The sequence below is a fragment of the Vigna radiata genome, chromosome 3 (genome assembly GCF_000741045.1).
Source record: "Vigna radiata var. radiata cultivar VC1973A chromosome 3, Vradiata_ver6, whole genome shotgun sequence".
Taxonomy (NCBI): Eukaryota; Viridiplantae; Streptophyta; class Magnoliopsida; order Fabales; family Fabaceae; genus Vigna; species Vigna radiata.
In genome coordinates this window covers 537,116-559,429 of record NC_028353.1, presented here as the reverse complement: position 1 = coordinate 559,429, position 22,314 = coordinate 537,116, and positions in this window count along the sequence as shown.

The following is a 22,314-nucleotide window of genomic DNA, read 5'->3' as shown; positions in this document are numbered from 1 at the left end:
TATATATATATATATATATATATATATATATATATATATATATATATATATATATATATATATATATATAATTTAAATGTAAATCTAAGACTTACATTAAATATAAATAAAAAGTTGAGTATTATATAATGATAAAAGATAAATAAACTCGTCTTAAAATTTTTAGTTTGAAGTGGTAATAATCTTTTATATGTAAGTTGGTTCATGTCTCATTAATCTTACATTTTTTTTATGATCTTTTTTCAAAAAAAAATTATTAATAATATAATATTCGAATTAGTGGTTGGTTCAAATGAGTTTATATCTTAAGAGTTATTGAATAATTTAAGAGAAAAGGTTTCCTTGGATTTCCTGTTTGATGAAGACAATATTTTTATATTGATCTTTCATAGTTTCAAGAAAACTTGTGACGTATCATTAATTATTATTAATGAAAGATTTTATTTAACTAAATCTCATGGATTTTTTCACCATATTGAGGTTTTCCCAAGTTAAAAGTTTTGGTGCCTCTTGACCTCTCACTCTTTTATTTTTGTGCATTATTTTGCATATTTTTTATAAAGGTAATAATTGATTTGGGTTTTGCTTCCACTTGTTATTTATTATTTTTGTTATTTTTCCAACAATTAGTATCGAAGTCGAAAGTTCGTCTTAGTGATTGATTTTGACAAGTCATTGTATCAAAAGTCTTTGTGATGAAGGATCATACAAGTATGTTTTATTATGATACACTATGATACAAGGGATACTTATGGTTAGCTTGAGAAGTGTAGTATACTCGTGGGAAATATTGTTGAAAATTCACGTGTGATTCTATATCCCACATTGAATAAAGATGAAAAAGTTAAGCTTCATATAAAGATGAAAAACCTATAAATCTATTGTTAAAGTTTTGTGTTGAGGGTAATGTCAGTTCCTTATATAAATATAAATTAAGATCATGTTTTATTAATGTTGCATATCTTGGATGATCCTCTTTCAAAAGTTCTATCAGTAATATCATAACTGAAAGTTCGTTTTAATGGTGGATTAAAAAGAGTTATAGAGAAAAATTAAGATTATATATATATATAAATGATTTATTTTATTTTTTCATTCTCTCTTAATTTTAAATCCCCCACTTGATTACTCAATTTTTCCTTTCATTAAAAATAACGCGCTATAACTAATTTATTTATTTTCAAATATTTGGTCATATTCAATCATGTTGCTCACGTAGTTTTCCAACTTTTTTGGTGGGAACATATTTTCAATTATTAAGTTAGCTGATATTGTTTGGTTTCATATCATGCAAAATAAAGCAATAAGTACACTAGCTAATCACATCAAGTAAAAGTTTCGGAGTCTTGCGCGCATGATATAATCTTCTTCGGATCCGAATAATTGATTTCTTCTTTTGTTGATGTTATCAATAATTTTTATTAACATTTGAATGTTGTTAGGAGTGATTTTTACTTTTCAAAATTTATTTTAAAAATTAAAATTATCTTTTTATTTTATTTTAATATTTTAGGAAAACTATTTCCAATTTTCTAATTTTTCTTTATGAAATTTATTTTGGGAACAAAATTAATAGTTTTCTATAAATATTCTTCATACTTTAAGGAAGAGAAAAAGATAAGAAACTAGCGAAAATAAAGGTGGTTTGAATTAGAAGAATTGAAGATAATTATGAAAAAACTTGAAATATTAGAATATTATTTTATTATATTTAAAAAATAGAAACTAAAAATATACTTCATAATCAGTGAATTTTATAATTAATTATGGGTCATTTTGAAAGTGAAAAGACATTAAAACACTATATAATTGATCATGCTACTCACATGATCAATTAAATTATTATTTTCACTTTTTCTTTGCACAATATTTGGTGGAAACTAAGAGTACGTTTCTTTCTTATTTTGCACACTTTCTCTTTTAAGTGCACACAATCAAGCAACTATTCTTTCTCTTGCTTTCCATTCCTCTTTTTCCAAATCCTATCTTTTGAACATAAGCAAACAAGGATTGAGAGATTGAATAATAGCTATTAAAAAATTTCAATCCAAGGTATCAAAATCTTTTTAATGCCATCTTGATTGCAATATTATCACCTTGAGTGATCAAACATATAGTGCATCTATTATGTTTTAATCCTTAATGATCCTATAGGGAGAGAGAAATTATGTATTATCAACAAGAACTTTAATTATGATTTTAAAGCCAAAATTAGCAACAATAAGTCTCATGACTTTAACAGAGTCAAACCTGGAAATTCAGTATAATAAGGGACATAAGGTTAGCATTCATTCTTGGAAGATCCAATTTTTCTTAAAGATCTACAACACAACATGAGAAATATCTTGGCCAGTATCCCAAAAAGCATTGTAAAAAAAACCTTCAGACCTATAAAAATCCCGAAGAATATTTCCATTCAGTGAGAAAGCAACAGTTTTCACCTTCTATAAGCATGAATATTAGTAAGCATAATACTGTAAACCTACTCACTATTAAAATTTAGGGTATAAAGATATGACTACATATAGTGTGTACTAGATGTGATCCCATGAGCTCAGTCCATATTATAATGGTCCTAAAATAAAGCAAGTAACGTAGCATTATCGTTGGCCTTGTTTGATTTGTTTTGTCATCAATGCAGGATATTGGTTCCTTAATCTATCTATCTATATGGAGACTCACATTTGAAGATGTAAACTGAGGAAAATCTGAAGCTAATAACTTGGATGAAATTGAAGGTTGTAGAGTAGAAAAAAAATGAGTTGGGCATAAGAATAGCAGTGATTTTTCTTTGGTAAAAATTAGAAAAAGGTATGAGAGATAGAATTACTGCGACTTATTACGTGGTACTTGGTTTCTGTGTAAGCACACGTTTTTTTCTTCTGAGGGTTTCATGTTGGTGTTGGTGCTTTATGAGGCGACCACGTTAATTAATTGACAAGTTCAGGGTTCAGAAAAACAGAGAAATGGCCCAACTTCTCTCTTTTATGGACCATGTATATACTGTACTATAAGTTGGTGTCGGTTCTTTATTTTTGTTGGCTACTTTATATCTGTTGCAGGATTCTGCAGAGTGGTCCTCAACAATGTACAATTGAAATTACACTACACGAATGGGTCGTAAGAGCATGTAATCTGAATCTCTATCTTTCTCTCAGTAACAAAGTACATTCTTTCTTTTTTATTCTCTCTTCATCTTTCAATTTTAAGTTTTCAAACCATTGATCACCCCTTCAACTTAAACTTGGATTACACACGCTGTAATCAATGGAACTCTGTGTTAATCTGTTATCAGTATAAGTATTTCTAATGTCTATAGGTTAATGACTTTATTTCTTAATGAGAGAACAGATACCAATAGAAATAGATACAAAGGCAATTTTTTTATTTATATAATGTAATTTTTGTAATGTTATCTGGGTTTTATATAGTTAAAATCAAATTGAGAAAATGTTTTATGACATATCTGAAATCTGCATATATAAAAACTACAACAGAAGGTTATGGCGTTCACTGAGTATTGTTAAATGGATGGCATTAAATTTATCAGATGGTAATTTCAAATAAAATTATGTTTGGCATGAAATTTGATATTTTAATTATCTGACATTAGCATTTCAAAGATATTAGATGGTAGTTTACTTAAGAGATTTTTTTATCATTATATTTTTCTAAATAACGAGTTATATTTGGAAATACTTAAACTAAGCAAATTAATAGAGTGAAAAAAAATCATTTTTTTAAAACAAAAAGTTTATTTTAGTAGGTGAGTGGTTACATATGCCAAGGAGAAGATTGTCACTAGTAGAGAGAATGAATGCTTGTATTATTTTGAAAATGTCTCACAACAAAACCATAAAAGAGGAATTTGGTTGTGACATAAACGGTTGAGACATCCCTCTTTTGGTTATTTAAAAAAATTATTTCCATTACTATTTCGTAAATACAATATTTCTGATTTTTTTTGTGTGAAACTTGTGTTTTGGCATTAAATCATCATGTTGTGTTTCCTTTAAGCAATGACAAAACTGATTGTCCTTTTTCATTAATTCACACAGATAAACCATTTTCAGTAATCCATACATAACTTCCGTATATAATGGTTGCTTTATATACGGATATATATTCGTATATAATATTCCGTAGATAATGGTAATATTTCTTGTAGTGATGTGTGTGATGTGGTTCGTTCATTCTATCATCTGATTGTTACACAATTTAACACATCTATTAAGATCATTCAATCAGACAATGAAGGAGAAAATTTTAAAACTGAATTAATAGAGTTCATGAATTCTAAAGGCATCTTGCATCAAACTACATGTCCTTATTCACCACAACAAAATGGAGTGGCTGAGAGGTAAAATATACATATATTAGAGATGACAAGATCATTTTTGATAGATGGTAATGTCTCGTCTCATTTATAGGGTGAGGCTGTGAGCTCTGTCGTTTATTTAATCGAACCCCTTCTAGTGTGCTTAACTTTGGAAGGCCTTATGATGTGTTGTCTGATCATTGTATCCTTCTTCCCGTAGTTTATTTACCACCTTATATTTTTGGATGTGTTATATATGTTCACTTACACCCATATCAACGTACAAAGCTTGAAGAACGAGCGATTAAATATGTTTTTGTTGGGTATGGATCAACTCAAAAAGGTTATCGTGCTTACCATCCATCGTCAAAGAAATTTTATATTTCTATGGATGTGACATTTAATGAGCATGAATTTTTTATGTTGATTCTCCACTTCAGGGAAACAATGAAAGTGAAGTGTCTAATCATGATGTTAGTATGTTTGATATCTCATATATAAAATTAGATTGTGAAGATAAATTATCGTATGAGAATCATTCTACAAGGAGTGAGTCAATCCTAAATATGGACACTTCTTTTCTGGATAATATAGTGTCTTCTGATCATAACCAATTGGCTCAATCTTCTCCACAGGTTCAGCTTGAGTCTTCAGAGGTACCTTCTGATCCTATCTCTGATAATACTAATTTAGATGAAATTGATCATGAAATTGATTCTTGCGTGAGACCACCAGCACACCAAACACTGAGTCTACTACTGTTTAATATATTCTTCCACCTCGTTCTAACCGTGGTCAACCTCCAGCTAAATATGAACCAGACCTCCAAGCCAAAGTTAAATATCCCATTAGTAAATATGTGTCATCTCACAGGTTATCTCAATCATATGCATCATTTGTATCTCAATTATCTCCAATTTATTTGTGCCATACACGTCTAGATATCACTTATGCAGTGAATGTTGTTAGTCAATTTATGCATGACCCAAGAAAGCTTCATATGAATGTTGTTGAGAGGATTTTGAGATATTTGAAGTTCGCTCATGGAAAAGGAAATTTGTTCTTAAATCATGGAAACTTAAAGGTAGAAGGGTACACTGATACATATTGGGCAGGTTCAAAAGATGATAGAAGATCTACCTTTGGATACTTTACTTTTATAGGAGGAAATCTTGTAACTTGAAGGAGTAAAAAACAGCCTGTGGTAGCAAGATCTAGTGCTGAAGCAGAATTCAGAGGCATGACACTAGGTATATGTGAACTTTTGTGGATTAAAAATGTGCTATCAGATTTGGGCTTTAAACCAAATGAAGTTATGAGTTTGTACAGTGGGAATACTGCAGCTATAGCAATTGCTCACAATCCTGTGCAACATGATAGAACAAAACATGTGGAGATTGATAGACATTTCATCAAAGAGAAGCTTGAAGCTGAAATAATTTCATTTCCTTTTGTAAAATCAGAGTTGCGGTTGGATGATGTTCTCACCAAAGGAGTGTCAAGAAGATTGTTTAATGAATCTCTATCCAAGTTGGGAATGTGTGATATCTATGCACCAACTTGAGGGGGTGTTAAGATATGTCAAATATTCTATTAATAGATATTAGACAATCAAATATTGTGTTAGTTATAATTTAGATATTATTTTAATTTATGCATATTTGTATACCTATCTTTAATAAATAAAGAATTATAGAATCCTTATATGTATACATATAATACTCTACTCTTTGAAATAATATATCAGAATTATTCTTTAAATTTTTTATTAATTACTATCACAATGTCATTCTAATCAACAATTGTCATGTGTCCGTAAAGTTGATTTGGTTAAAATGCAATAAGATGTTGTAGCATATCATGTATATTTGTCCAGTTGATATCTAAAATAAAATATAACAATATTAAAGAGAAGGAATACCAAAGACAAATATTCTCCAGCTTTTGATAATCAAAAGCATGTGAGTTTCTATGATTGAATCTCAGATCTAAACTTGTCCTACTTTGGAGCAATCATTCCAATTTAATTAAGTTAAATCTACTAGTTGAAAATTCAGAATTATTTAAATATCTTGTGTAACTTGAGTTTGAAACTAGTTTTTTTAGAACTTAAACAAAGAAGTGTGATATAACTTTATTTAATTTTGGAGTGATATAGAAATTAATTTGCATAAAGGGATCATGGAGAAGATGGATCAAATGTTCAGAACTTCAGTTATGTATTCAGTAGCTACGAAAACATGAACTGTAGTGACTGAAATGGTGTATGATGCTTGTATGCATACATGTGATCTGATGCATGTTAAAGCTAATATAGGAAATGAAAATTTGTATGTGTTGAAGCTTAAAGATTTTATGAAATGTTAGCTCAAAGATTTCATTGTATTGCTTAATTATAAGGCATACATTGTTTTTATACTTTATATATTTGTCTTGCATATTAATTTTCTAAAACTATGTAATCGAATAATTAAAACTCATATTAACTATAAATACTATTTTTTCTTGTTTCTATATTGAAAGATCATAGAGAAAAAAAATTAAAGAGGTTAACACTTTACAATCAAATTAACTTCATATGTTTAGTAAATAAATCATTACAATAACTATAAGATTTAGAAAATAAGAAATAAAAAAAAATGTACAATAAAGATTCTCTATTACCGCATTCATAATTAACTTTAATCGAAATGTATAGATATATGGATATATGAAACCCAGTGTTGTTTAATAAAGTTAAGATATTAGTGACCTAGTTAAAAATGGAATTGAAGATCAGGCTTTTTCTTCGATATTTTGCAATGATCTTGCGGAGTGATTATTGTATATACTTAAATTTGTTTAGGCCACACACGTTTCTCATTAACTTAGAAAGTTCAAATTGATTTTCAGAATTTTAAATAGTACAAGAGGTTGGTGGTTGACTGGTTGTATTTATTATTATGTCTTGATTATTAGGTTCAAATCAGAGTTTGCATAGTTACTTTTGTTACGAGATTTTTCCGATGTCGTGGGTGTCAAGTACTCTGCTGTGCAAGAATTTTCAACATATATGTCAATAAACTTCAGTTAACGTGGACTGTTCAAAAAGAAACTCAATCATTTTTTTTTGTTAAAAATGAATAATTTTAAGGAATTAGAAAATACTTTTAAGAGCTTTAGTTTTAATAATAATATTCAATTATTTTATTCATAAAATTTTTAAATATAAATAAATTTCACTTTAATCAACTTTTAGAAAAAACAATTATAGCTTCTTTGTCTTCTTTTTTATCTTTTGAACTTACTTTTCATGTGTTTGATAATCATAAATGAATTCACAACAACAAACAAACAAAATCTATATTTATGTTTATCAAAATTTAAAACAAAGTAACTTTACTTTTTACTTTATATTAGCTAGTTTAGTATTTTGTGGTATACGTGGTCTTAATATATACGTACGTGTAACATCGATTCATACCGGATACATATTTTTAAACTCAAATTTCAACCACAACACTCATAAAGATAATTTGAACCTCTTCTCTTACACTGGTTTAGACATTATTATCTCATATGCTCCCATATAACACCCATGTTATAGCATCATCGCACAAATATAATTTTTCCAGCACAAACGCAAACAAGTAAGTGTAAACTACCATGTAACAGACTATTAAAAATGATGTATGATATTACTACTACACATAACTCATATTCATGTAAGATGCAAATGATTATACGAGACTCTATTATCCGGATAGAACATTGATGGAAGTCTCGGGTGATCGTGCACTTGTGGTGACCTCCACTCCCCATACAACAAAAATCATGGCCAAATACAATCCAACCTATCACCACAAGGTTAATCTGTTAACACCTATGTCCAAAACTAGCACATAGACTAGGACCTCCTGCCCCTCTCACCACATAACTCATCCTTCTCTACTTGGACACCAGGATGAACTTCCCATCAGGACCCTCAACATCAATGTGTACACTAATACAATGCCACTACAAAATCTCTCCACTGTACTCATATAATGTTCATATTCATCAACTCATACAATGCCACTACAAAATCCCTCCACAGAACTCATACCATGTTCAGATGCATAAATTCATATCCAACATATTAAAATACATCCATCACAGATTTAATATCAATTTAATATATTACAAAATAACTTAACAGTACATAATCTGTTTGATAAGAATTAAGTTGAAAACTCGTTAAGTAGACTTCTAAGAAAGAGAGGTGTGTCACAATGGATAACTTAAGTATTAGGTCTTTCCTAGCCAAAGTGTTCCTCAACTAGTTCATAACAAATTTCTTATTTACAGATTCAAAACAACAGCACATAATATTAACATTGAAATTCAAATATGGACAGTTATACAATAAGCACATGGGTTTTTCATTAATAGTATTCACACAGAATTGCAAGACATAAATAGTTATATAACAACATGACAATTCTTCCTTTCATAACTCAATTAGACATCAAAGTGCACAAAAACACAAAAAACTCTTTCTGGTATTTTTATCAAATAGCTAGTGTGTAAGGAAATTTAACATAAAGTATTTACAATTTGTTAAGACTCGAATTCATTGACTTAATTTTCCTGCATTCACAAACATTTCAATTCCATCCATTAGGTGTTCAAGTTTAGATTTTAGATCAAAACATATTTCTTAATACATCAAGAACCGCAAATCATGAGTGGGTGGCTAAACCAAAGCAAGCATTAAGCATATAAATTGAATACTAACATGAATTGGAAAAACATATGTCATTAACATCACAAAATATATAAGAATTCCATGTTTTACAAATAATCTCAACAAATAGGAAAAACCCTCCACGGTGGAGAACTTAGGGTTCTACAGATAAGGAAGAAATTGAAACCATAAAGAGATGCATAGCCTTTCCCAAAGTTCTTTGCAACTGCTTCATGCTCCAATAGTGATTCCCCTTCGCATTTCCATTTCCAATTCGTGACCCATATTCTTCCTTAACCCAAAAGGAGCAAAATCACCATTGATGAAGCTTGAACCTCAAAGAGGAGAAGGGAGAGCTTCCAAGCACCCTAAACAAGCTCTAAGAGCCTTTCCCAATTGCTTTAGGTGAAGAATGAAGTGTAAGAGAAGAAGAATTCCAAAAACCTTCGCGAAATCATGATTAAATACCCATTTTATGCGTTTCTGGTTTGACAGACTCGCCCAATGAGCTTCAATTCTCGCCCAAAGAAAAGGTCAACTCACCCAAGTGAGTTAATAGTGTCGATCAACCCATGAATAGTGTCGATCAACGCGTGAACAATGTCAGTCAATGTATGAACAATGTCGGTCAACATGTGAACAATGCCAAGTGAATAGTGAACAATGTCATTTAAATAATTTTGTTTGCTCATTGTATTCGCAGCACTGAACATGACCTTTGTGTCTCCTAGTGTGGGTATTCACTTAAAATCCATCTTTTATTGTCCAGTAATGCTACCTTGAGTTTCGGATTGATTTCCTCCACCAGAATTGCTTCCTATTTTTTTATTTCACACTCAAAGAGATATTAGAGGTAAAACAAGAGTATACTAACTAAAACATAAAAACACACTAAACTTTGGGATAAAACAAAGTAAAAGCTATAAAGGAGTTGATTTATTCACCAAAATATACACACAAAAACGTGTAAAATCAATCGTTATTAGGTGGTTTGAGCATTTGGTAAGAAATAGAGCTGAAGAAGTAATTGAGTTAAAAGACACCTTAACTAAAGGTAACAAAAGCTAATAATGTTTTTATGCAATTTGATTTATATTTTCTAAACTGAATGTTTGATAATTATGAATGAATTGTTGATTTGGTGAATTGTAGCTAAATGGTACTCTTTGATTTTATTAGTGAATTGTTGTAATTGTATTGTTGTTTTTTGTTTATATGTGTGTGTGTTTTGATTTGGATAAGTAATATAAGTTAGAATGTTTAATTTTATCACTAAGTTGTGAAATTGGAATTGAATTTGTGGGATGACATCTTTGACTTCTAATGAGTCATTTTAAATGAACTTACTCTTTTTTACTTGGATAAAAGATGAAAACACTCCTTAAAGTCAAAGGTACCATCTATTATGCAAACTTGTTGGATGAGTCAAACTCTTGTTCAATAAGTGTTAAATTCAAGTTTAGAAAAGTTGGGAGATGTTTTTTCGTTGAACAAACTAATTCGTGCTAAGCAAAAGTCAATTTAGAGTTTGGCAGAATTAAGGGAGGATGAGTTGTTGAACAAGTATGCTCTCGTTCAATTCATTTATCAACATTTTGTTATAGTGTTCTTAACACATTATCTTCTTTGTGGTTTAACTAACACATAAAGCTTATTACAAAATCTCTTATTTTACTATTTGCATGTGTTCATTCTTTATTTGGATTTAACTATGGAAGGGAAAGTATGGATATTATGGTTGAAGAGTCACACAATTAAAAATTTGGAAGAAATGTTTTCATACATTTTTTAAGTTTTCTTAAATTTTTATACAATCATATATTTTTTTATACTTTTTATATTTACATATTTTTTAATAATTTAATTAATGAATTAAAAATTATGTTTTAAATTTGTTATGTTTTTTAATTTCATATTAAAAAAATTATTTGAAATTTTTAGATAAAAGGAGTAAAAGAAATTAAAAAATTATTTTTAATTCATTAATTAAATTATTAAGAAATATATCATAATAACGAACATATAAAAATATATGATTATATAAAATTTTAAGAAAACATAAAAGAAATATGTAAAAAAATCCATTAATCATATTATTAAGAAAAAGTTTAAAATTAAAAGATAAGATAATTATATAAAAATTTGAACAAACATAAAAAGTATAAACTTGAAAAGAGGAAGAGGTTATAAGAAATAAGAAAAAAAATCATGTGCCAATAACAGGATTTTTATAAGTTAAAATAGAAAAGAAAATTTTAAACTTGACAATAAACAGTGCAAATTATGAGAATAGATTTGTGAATGTCTATTACATTTGTTTCGTAGATTTGAAGAGAAGGATTTGTGTGAGAATGAAAGCAGGAAACATATATGATGTATGAAGAAGGAGATGTTATGTAATTTTTCTAAATCTGTTTCTATTGGTAAATTTGATAAAAAAAAATTACACTAGTTTCACTAAAAAAAACTATAGACCTTTATTTGGCATCCGCATGATATGTCAGAATTCTCATTCTTTCTCTTTCATCGTGAAACAATAATTTTGTGATAATGAAGTATTTATTGAAGGTAAAATATCTACTCAAAATACTATCTGAAAGTTAAAGTGGGCCTTTAATCTGGGCACGTCCTTTGATATATCCTTTAATACCCTTTGCCATGCAAACTTTCTCTTTGCAAATAAGGTCACGCTCAAATGAGAACAAGGGGACCATAGTAACATTCATTCACATATGGGGGACTTTCGTTGCAAATATATACCATATTTATATGCCCAAAATAAACTATAAAACTAACTCGTTTCAGATTTCTGCATAACATATGGAATTTAACATAAGTACTTACTAACTTTCAAATTTTTAACCATGGGAAAACATTTGTAACATTCAAAATAGTTATAAAAAATTACATGCATGCAAGAGATTGAAGCAGTTGGAGAAAAATTTTATAGTGGCAGATTTTCGCGACGTTTTGAGACGTTGGAAAAGTTAGAGGAAAGAATTGTGAAAGTACTATTGAGGAATGATTCACGTTTTAAAAGGTTTAAATTGAAATGTTGATGAATTCATTACATTTTATTGGGTTTAACCATAAAGAAAATGGGAAATGCGTAAAATTTGATATTTTAAACTCAGACTTCATCCTTATCTCATTATTTAGGTTCAAAATCATTCTATAGAAATGTTATCAAAGTGCTTTGGCCTATCTGAAAATCTTAAACATAGATCGATATTTTTTTAAGAGAAATTGATTAAATTCAAAATCTATTATAGGAAAATAATCCTCTTATTTGATTTATCTTGACAACTTCTACTTCGATTTGTCATATGTGATAATTTATTATTCTTTTCCTTTCCCTATTTTGGATTTATTGACTTTTCACCGAAAATAAGACTAAGTGCTCATGCCACCAACCAATTCTTAGAAAGAAAAATATAAGATCTTACTTTTATTTTAACTTTTCTTGAATCTCTTGTTCATAATCTCCTTTGATAAATTTGCGCACATGTTTACTTACTCTCTCATCAATTTTATTTAAAAATCACTAATTATGGATACCATAAATTTTATAGAATTTATTTTCATTATAAAACCTATAAAAGGTACCTTAACAATCTCAAAAGAAGCTTTTAGTAACATAAACTTTCATGGCCAACCTCGGTTCACGGACTTTTTTCTTGTGTAGTACTCAACTCATAATCATCCAAAAGATATATGCATTCATATTTTTTTTTATTTTTCTTTTTATATAGTTGATGATTGAGTGACTGAAAAAAAGAAGGTTATTGACGATCGGGATGGTCATAAGGATGATATAGAATAGGTTTTCTTGGAGTGTTAATTTTGTAGGGTTGACGAACAAATAATCCTTTTATAGAACTTGTACATGATTGTTTGTGTTCATTTTGTAGGGTTAACGAACAAATAATCTTTTTGTAGAAATTGTACATGATTGTTTGTCTGTCGACCACATGATTTTTTGTATATGACTCACTAGACATTTAATGAAGTATCATCATGTGACTTAATCAATAGAGTTTGCTTAAGATAAGTTTTTTATCCTACGCGACAAGATTTCACAAATGAACTTTGTTCTTTATCAGTTAGGCATGAGGTTGGCAAAAGTTCACAAATGAACTTGTCCTTCACCAGCATGATGCGGGTTTGGCAAGGGTTCATGGATGAACTCGCCCTTCATCAGCTCGGTGTGAGGTTTGCAGGGGTTCACGGATGAATTCGTCCTTCACAAACTTCTCTCATTCGTTCATTGGATCAAACACTAGGGGTTCACTGATGAACTTGTCCTTCAACCACTCGACACGAGGTTAGTAGGGGTCCACAGATGAACTCGTCTTTCACCAACTCGATGCGAGGTTGGCAAGGTTACACGGATGAACTCGTCATTCACCAACCTCTTTTGTTATGGTCATTATCTTATTAGTTAAAATTATAAAATAGTTTATTGATATTAAGGTTATGGCTCAGGACATAATTTTCATGAAAGGTTGTTATGCAGATACTCTAAAAGTAATATTTTGATTTGATGAAGGGTCGAATTGGAATTATTAAAATATGAGTGTGACTAACAATAGTTATAAAATGGGTTATGATTCTCATTTATAGAAAAGGTAACATTACATATTATGTTAGAGTTTCTTCTTCTTCTTTTTTCATCCCCATCGACAAAGATAGCAAAAGTGTTGTCTAAGACCTCTATATTTGGAAGATCACCTACCAGTTGGAAGTCTCGCATTGACTAGAGATAAGGTAAATTCACAATATATAAATATATAAATAGGTGCAAATCTCTTAAAAGCTGATTTTGTAAGGTTGAGTTAAGCTTAAAATTCACTTCTTAACATACTATGGGAGCCATGAATAAGAGTATATCCTAGGAAAATTTAATGTTTGTTGGATCTACTATTCCAGATGGTATCAGGTCGTTATCGAACCATCCACTAATATCTAATCTCACGTACAAGATGTATATGTTTCGTCATGAGGGTGTGTGTTGGAAGTCCCACATGATTAGAGATTAGTTTTTCACACTCTTTTCATCATGAATTAGATTATGGTTTCATTAAAGATCAACATATGATTGTGTTGTGTATTTTTTATCTCTAAAAGCATGTGATTAAGGACAATTATTATTTCTTAGAAAAATTTCCTTTTTGTGAAACTATGAAGAGATCAAATAGTGATGGCATGAAGCCTAGCACCTTACTATGATAGGTTTTTAATTTACAAAATATCATGTTAAGGAAATGAACTCTAAAACTAACTCAACTCGATAAATGATCAACTCGTAAAGTGAGATTTGAGTCCACTTATAAACTTTAAGGCTTTATCTCTAGTTAACATGAACTTTTCAATAAATAAAAATAACAATGATTACTCTATATTTACTCAAATTGAGATATATTTGGTACTCCTTTAAGGAACTCTAAAATGTTCTCCTTTAAGGAACTCTAAAAATGTTCCACTATTATTTGATTACAAAAATATTCTTACTCACATTTCTATCTTACATAAGTATATAAAATCACTTCTTATCCTTATTTTACTCTAAGTCGCTTCTTCCTTACAACAACGATAAGGTTTTTGAAATGATAGAAATCACTCTCATTTAAAGAATATAAAAACTAAACTCTCTTATCCCTTTCTTAAATTATTTCACAACAATTAAGGATTTACATTCTATTTTTTTTCCTCCTCCTAATTTCCGTGTGATCTTAGAAAACCTTTTATTGAAACAAGTTCTTCAAGTGAAAGTGAAGATATTATTTCCTCCAAATGGATAAAAAAACATTAATTCATTTATAGTTATAGTTAAAGAATATTTGTACTAAATTTTGATGTATCCCTATTTTTTTCTATAAACATAAAATTTTGATGTATCCCTTTCCTAGACTCTCAAATATGTTTGTTTTATACTTACTATCATTTATGAATGTTCATATCTATAATCTTCATTTTGTTATTTCATCAATTTATTTTTTTTTCTTCATTGTCACGTTGTTAGCAATGATAATAATATTAAAAATGATAATAATTATGAGTAAAAGGAATGAGAATAATTCTTACTAAATTTAAATAACATATTTTTTTCAAAAATTAAAAATCAAATTCTCAAATGATTTCTCATCAATATTGCAAATAAATATTAAAAAAAATAAATCGAGCTGCAAGTCATTTCAAATATATTTTTATCAAGTACAAATTGTATATTTGAAAATAAAAAATAAAGTATCATGCTTACCGATTATAAATTAATTTTTATATTTTTATGAGTGGTTATCTCCATTTCCTCTTTCAAAATCACAAATGTTTTCATGACTCTTCTTTGATAAGCCTCTTACATTATTAACATTAGCATTTTTTGTGTTAGATGGTGATCTCACATCATTGCAGTTGTTTTCTGTCCTTTTGTGATAGAATTATTATTCTTCTATCATTACAAAAAAAAAAAATAATCACATATTATTAACTATCATTATCCATTGATAATAACATATATTTATCAATAAATTATGTTTATTAAAAAATTATTAATAAAATTTATCATACATACAAACATTTTTTTATAATTATTGACAACTTAAAATTCGTTAATAAAATGTGTCATAGGATCTCTTTCTTCTTTCACTTTCTTTTTTCACTCTTTCTCCTCCTCTTCTTCCATTTCCTCCTCTATCTTCTTCTCCTTTTTCTTCTTCATCTCCTCTTCTTTTTCTTCTCTTTATTCTCACCCATATATTATTAATATGATAGTAGATACCAAAGTGCCAACCAATAATTGTCGAATATACTGATGATAATATTCATCAATAACTATGATGATAAGTTACACCTACAACCTAAAATTATTGATACTACCAAAACTTTTCAATGAATTTTATAAACTCATTTTTTAATGAAAGTATTAATAATAAATTTAAATACAAAATTTCTCAATAACATTCATCGATAAATTAAAATTTATCCACGTATCAGTAATATTCCATTGGAAAGAAATGTACCTCGTATTTGTTTTAATTGTATGCAACAAAGTGTTACCCAAATTGATATAGATTACAACTATATCTATATAATATCATCATAAAATTAGCATATGTTGTTATTAAAAACATTAGTATATCTTATTAAATATAGAGACTCGTTAATTAATTTCGAAATTTATTTTTCTTATTAATTGGATAACAATAATAAAAAAAAATAAAAGCCTTTAATAAATAATAAGATAATAATGATAATAAACAGAAAAGGAACCAGAAAAAACATATTGAAATGGCACGAGAACCTACCATTTATCCACTTATAGGGTTTGGTACTTGGTTGACATAGAATCGTAGCAAACATGCATGAACCTAACATAAGACCATAATAGATATGTGCACTTTGTCTTTGTTATTTTTGTTAAAAGATCATATTGTAAATTATTTTTATTAAATTGAAGTTAATACTGTTTTAAAAATATTATAAATCAAAATTTAAATATGTTACTTTGAGTCATTGAAATCTTTTTATTTTGACGGCTAACACTTTTAAGTAAAAAATAGATAAATTTTAATACGTGACAAATTCAAATTTTATAATATAACATTTCTTTTTATCATAATATGTAATACTTTAGTCATTTTACTATTAGAGACAATCTTTACTTTTATATGTACAATTAAATTTGTGACAGAAATTTCAGATTTTAAAATAGATCTGTGACAGAAGGGGTAAAGATATCCAATCATTTAATAACTTCAACATATTCATCCACTTTGTTTTTTCAAAATCGGATAGGTTAGACATGAATGAATAAAAGAATGAAATAACAAAAACGGTTCACACTGAATCAATTTGTGCGACACAAACTCATTTTTCTTCTTAAAAAAAATAAAATAAAATTAACCTAAAATGATTATTAGTTTCATTTAAAATATGAACATGTATTATTAGTAAATATTTATGCATATTATTGAAATGTCGGCTTAAGTATTATAATTAATAGATTTTATTTCACTTTTAGTTATTAATTATCAAATATTTTTTAGTTTCTAGTATAATAAATTATAATATTATATATGTTTTTTAATGCTACTTTATGTGTAATTTTATTTTCATTCTTATTATTAGTATTGACTTATTTCTAGTTTTACATGTATGAACCATTATTAACATACTAAAAAAAACATAAAAATATACATCGAAATATTGTCGGGTTGACTCACAAGATTTTAAACAAGTTTCAATCCACTTATCATTTCATTCCATGAATTTTAATGGTTTGCTTTTTGATATGATTGATTCCGATGGAGTGGCTGGTCATCTGTCGTATTGATAGAGATTTCTAGTTCATGTATCTTAATTTCACAGCTAATTACAATGTGAAGAGAATCATGGCTTCAACCATTTATCATCTCATCTTTCTTTATAAAAAGCAACTTTTTAAATAACAAAAAAAAAAGTTCTTAACCCTTCTAAAACAGAATAAAAAGTTTGGAAATTTTATGGATAATGAACTTGAGTATTAATCACCAATATGTAAATTGTTGGGTTCCTCAGATATTCTATGAAGATTTTACCCAGTGCCCCAGGTAACTTTCCTTCACTTGTCGCTGTTCATGACAGATCATGTGAGGGAGACGAAGGAAGAGAGAGAAAAAAGAAAGGAAAAATCATTCAAATTTGTATGTTCTTTGAGTTTGGCATTAAATATGGTACAGAATAGTATCTAAATTTGGTAGTTGTAAGCTAACGACGTTCACATGAATGATGTCTCCCATCATTTACTTCAATGACTGAAAATTGGTCCACTTCCATAATTCAAGATGTTGACACTAGAAACTGTTCAACCCTAATATATTGACTACTAACTATATATATATATATATATACATATATATATATATATATATATATATACATATATATATATATATATGTATATATATACATATATATATATATATAGTCATTATCATTATCATTAATTATTCTATGCATAATTCACTGATACCTAAATCTTTATACAGTGATCAAGCTGTTTTATGCATGTTTTCCTGTCAACAACATCAATTATGGAATCTTTTTCTGGCATTAGGGTTATGATTAATGAAAGCATCAGCATTAAACACCAATTGTATCAGCTTTTTGGCTGGTTTTCACTAGCCCTTCTGAGAAGTAATGATTATGTTTGTAACATGTGTGTAGCATAATAGCATATGTATAGTCGAGTTTGAAATTTCTTTCTTGTGGCATAGGTTTTGTATGTGCCTATAGATATACCAGTCATAATTGAGAAGCAGTGCTAGGTCTTTTTATGACTGTGCCTTGTCTTCTGGCATTTCATAGTGGTCCTAAAGAAGCAAGAAAGTAGATTCTGTTGCACTGTGCCTTAGTCTTCCTTCCTGACTTTTCCCCCTCATTAACTTATTCACCTTTTCTTATCTTAAATGGTTAAGAGTTTAGAGGGGCCCTTTCATGGAAAGTGGTTGAAACAAAACCCATCTTCCTAAATAGACTACACATGCATCATATAATGCATCTCAAAACTCAAAAGCTAAATGAAATACACTTTTTTTTCTTACAAATTCAAATCTGATCTTAACATTATGCATTCATAAAATCAATAGATTTATTGTCTTAAAATTGAGTTGAAAATAATGTTAATTTCTTTATAATTAAGTTGAACTAATGGAATACTATAATACCACAACTGTTTTCAAGCTAAAACAAGATTTATTGTGCCAAACTCTAAATTTTATGAATCACTTTTGTGTACAAGACTGACAACATGTAATAACATAACTCTTGACGAACTAGTTTATAGCAATTTCTTATCTATATATGGATGTATAATAGTGAATTATTTGGTACATGAAATAAAGCACAACGCGAGATGTCAACGCTTGAATAATCCCGTTTTATAATTAAGCATATTTTCTTCAAACAAAAATAAAATAAGAACTTTTTCTTTTTGAAATATATTATCACTATTTTTTACTTAAAAAGGGTGGCATATGATAGATATGGCGAAGTGGGATGTTACTTGCCATTGTTGGTCATAATCATCATGGTGAACCTTACCACCACGATTAGTTGCGAGTCAAGAAGCCAAAAGATCTTTGATATTGATGGCCTTTGTGTGGGCAATTCCATCATTCTATTATTAATGCAAATTTGTTGGATTTTTAAATTGATTGGAAGATTGTTTCATATCAAGCAATTATTGTTTAGTGATTCTTTAATTTTTTTATGTTTGGATTTCAAAAGTTCTATAATGGAAATGCTTAAGAAACTTTTACAAATTTATAGAATGGTTGACTTCGAGTAATTTTAATTAAGGGGATTAATCTTATTTATTCAATGTGATTAAAAAAAGTCAACTCTTCTAATGTTAAAGAATGTATTAGGCCCAATGTTAAAGACTCATTTGTGATATTATAGGTAACTCATTCACTGCACTTTCTCAAAATATTTGTTTTAGATGATTCACAATTTCTCAATAACATCAATCTATTTTAGAATGAAAGGTAACTAAATCTTTAGTGGATTTTATTTTCCTTAATGTTGGTTTGAGGCTGATAAATTTAGAAATAAAAATTATATACACTCAAACACACTTTCTTACATATACTTTTAATATTATTAATTATAGAAGTATAAGTTTTTCTTATTATTTTATAATTCTCAATTATAACTTTACAAAGTTTTAAGCATACGTTCGGTTTTTGCAAAATAAAGGTTTTTAATTTTGTTCCTTATATTTTTTTAATTTATTTTATATTTTCTGATTAAATTACTACTTTTTCCAGTATTATTATACGAAATCCTTTAGTTGTTTATATGCTACTAAACATCTCAAATGGAACTACTATTGTTAATTTTATATAGGTTTTTTAAAATAAATGTTAAGGAGCACTGTAATAATTTAAAATTTTAGAAAAATAAATATAAAAAAATATTTTATAGGGACTAAAATAAATAAAATTTCATTTTACAAAAGCTAATCACTTCAAATTTCAAAGGGGTAGTAAATAAAATAAAATAATTATAAAGTAGTATATGTATAGTGTAGTCTAGTAATTGAGTTATTTTGGAAGTTGAAACGCTTAGTACCAATTCTTTTTGTCCGGGTCGGTATTTTTGGTCCACAGTTTATCTCAAAATTTGGGTTTTTACTTCATTCACCCCTTATATTCTTCCTGCACCCCATTTTTAAGAACTGCCCAAATTTTATGCATTTCGATTTTAATTTCTTCAATATTCAAAAGTTCCATGTGCTACTCTCCATTGGTTTCTTGTGAACACTTGCTTTAGACATTACATTTTAGCGAAAAATAGTATTGGATGCTGTAAATCTTAGAAGATTAGAAGGATTTTCCCAATTAGAAAGGTGTTTCCAAACTTAAAATTGTATGGAATAACTCAAAGCTTATGGAAGCATGTATTTATGGTGAGCCAAATTTACAACATATCATAATCTATGTAAAAATAAGAAAAATTAAAAAAAATAGAAATTAGTCAAAGAAAAGATATATGAAGATGATCCCCTTTGAAAAAAAATGTAAAAATAATAAATATAATAAGGAAAAATAATAAATATAATAAGGAATTGCCATCTAAAGTCTTTCAAAATAGCAACCAAAGTAATAGAAAGACATTTTCACTACTTTAAAACACTAGTACAAAAATTGCATACAACGTCGAATATTTTGGGTTTTTAATGGCGAATTTGCAAATGACGTCATATCAGGAGACGTTAAATTGACGTCGAATTTTTTAAAATTCAACGTCAATTTGACGTCGAGTTTTGTCAATATACGATGTTAACTTAACGTCGAATTTTATCAATATATGACGTTAATCAAATTTTTTTATTTTTTTTTAATTTATTGTGATATTTTTTACAACTCTAGGAGACTGAAAAGCAGAAAACAACCAATTTTAGTTTTTGGTATTTCATTAGTATCAATAACAAACAACAATAACCAACAATAAACAAGTTCAATCAAACAACAACAACAAACAAGTTCAATCAAACAACAACAACAAACAAGTTCAACCAAACAACAACAACAAACAAGTTCAACAAAAAAAAAAAACAAACAAGTTCAACAAATAAGTTCTTCAAAACGAAAACGAAAACTAACCTTCAAAAGGTGGCTTCATCGGAATAAAGTGTCGTTACCAGTGAGAGAAAAAGCATAATGCTCCAATAAAGGATAAGAGCACAAAAATAATCGGTCAAAACAAACGAAAATATACATAAAGTAGTTAATTAACATACATTTGTATCAAATGAAAGAAAGATTACATGTGATGGTCGTCAAACTTTGTTCGAGAAAACTTTAAGAAAAGAAGAGGGTCTCACGCGCTAAGATAAAGTGAATGAATTTTCAATCTTCCGCTCAATTTTTTATTGAATTCACTAACCTTTTAATGTTTATCGCTAGGGCATTCAACGTTTTATATCATTTTACGTTGAATTACAATTATAAACGCGTTTAATAATTACGTTTATTTACAAAAATGTCACCGGTCATTTTTAGCGTTGCTATTCAGTGGTTGGATGTTGAACGCGTGACGTTATACGTTATTTTTGCACTAGTGAAAGACATAACTTATAAAAAAGTTCGTATATTCTCAAAAGTAATTTGTAAGAGAAACTAGTTATGTACTTCATTTATAAGTGTATTCTTTAAAAGTAATTTGCAAAAGAAACTAGCTATGTACTTAATTGATGAGTTTATGTGTTGTCGTAATAATCGATATACCAAATAGAGTCGCGCAGCGGAATAAAAGTAAGATATCGGAAAGCATGTTCGGTCACAAATCAAGTTACGATGGTCTATTTTAGAAAATTAATTTTCTTAGAGAAAATTTATCGAAGAGTTAATATGCGCAAAATGTAAAGAGTGTAGGGAATAGAAAAATTAACACCGGATTTTTATACTGATTCGATTCGAAAGAATCTACGTCTAGTTATTAATCATTGTAAAAAATGATTAACGTTTTCACTAAAAATAGTTCAACAAATTACAATAGAGTGAAAGAGAATGAAGAGTTGTTAAAAGATTACAAGACATGTGAATAAGGAAGATAAATTTTAATTTTAAATATAAAAATAATTAAGTTAATTATTACACTTCACTAATCGTATGTTCAACACTTAATTAATTACTAATCTTGATTAACATATTGATGGTTCCTTGGATTTAGAAGAGACATATGTGATTAGTTACAGAAAAGTTCCATAATTTGAGGAAGAGACATGTGAAGTAGTTAGAACCTTCAC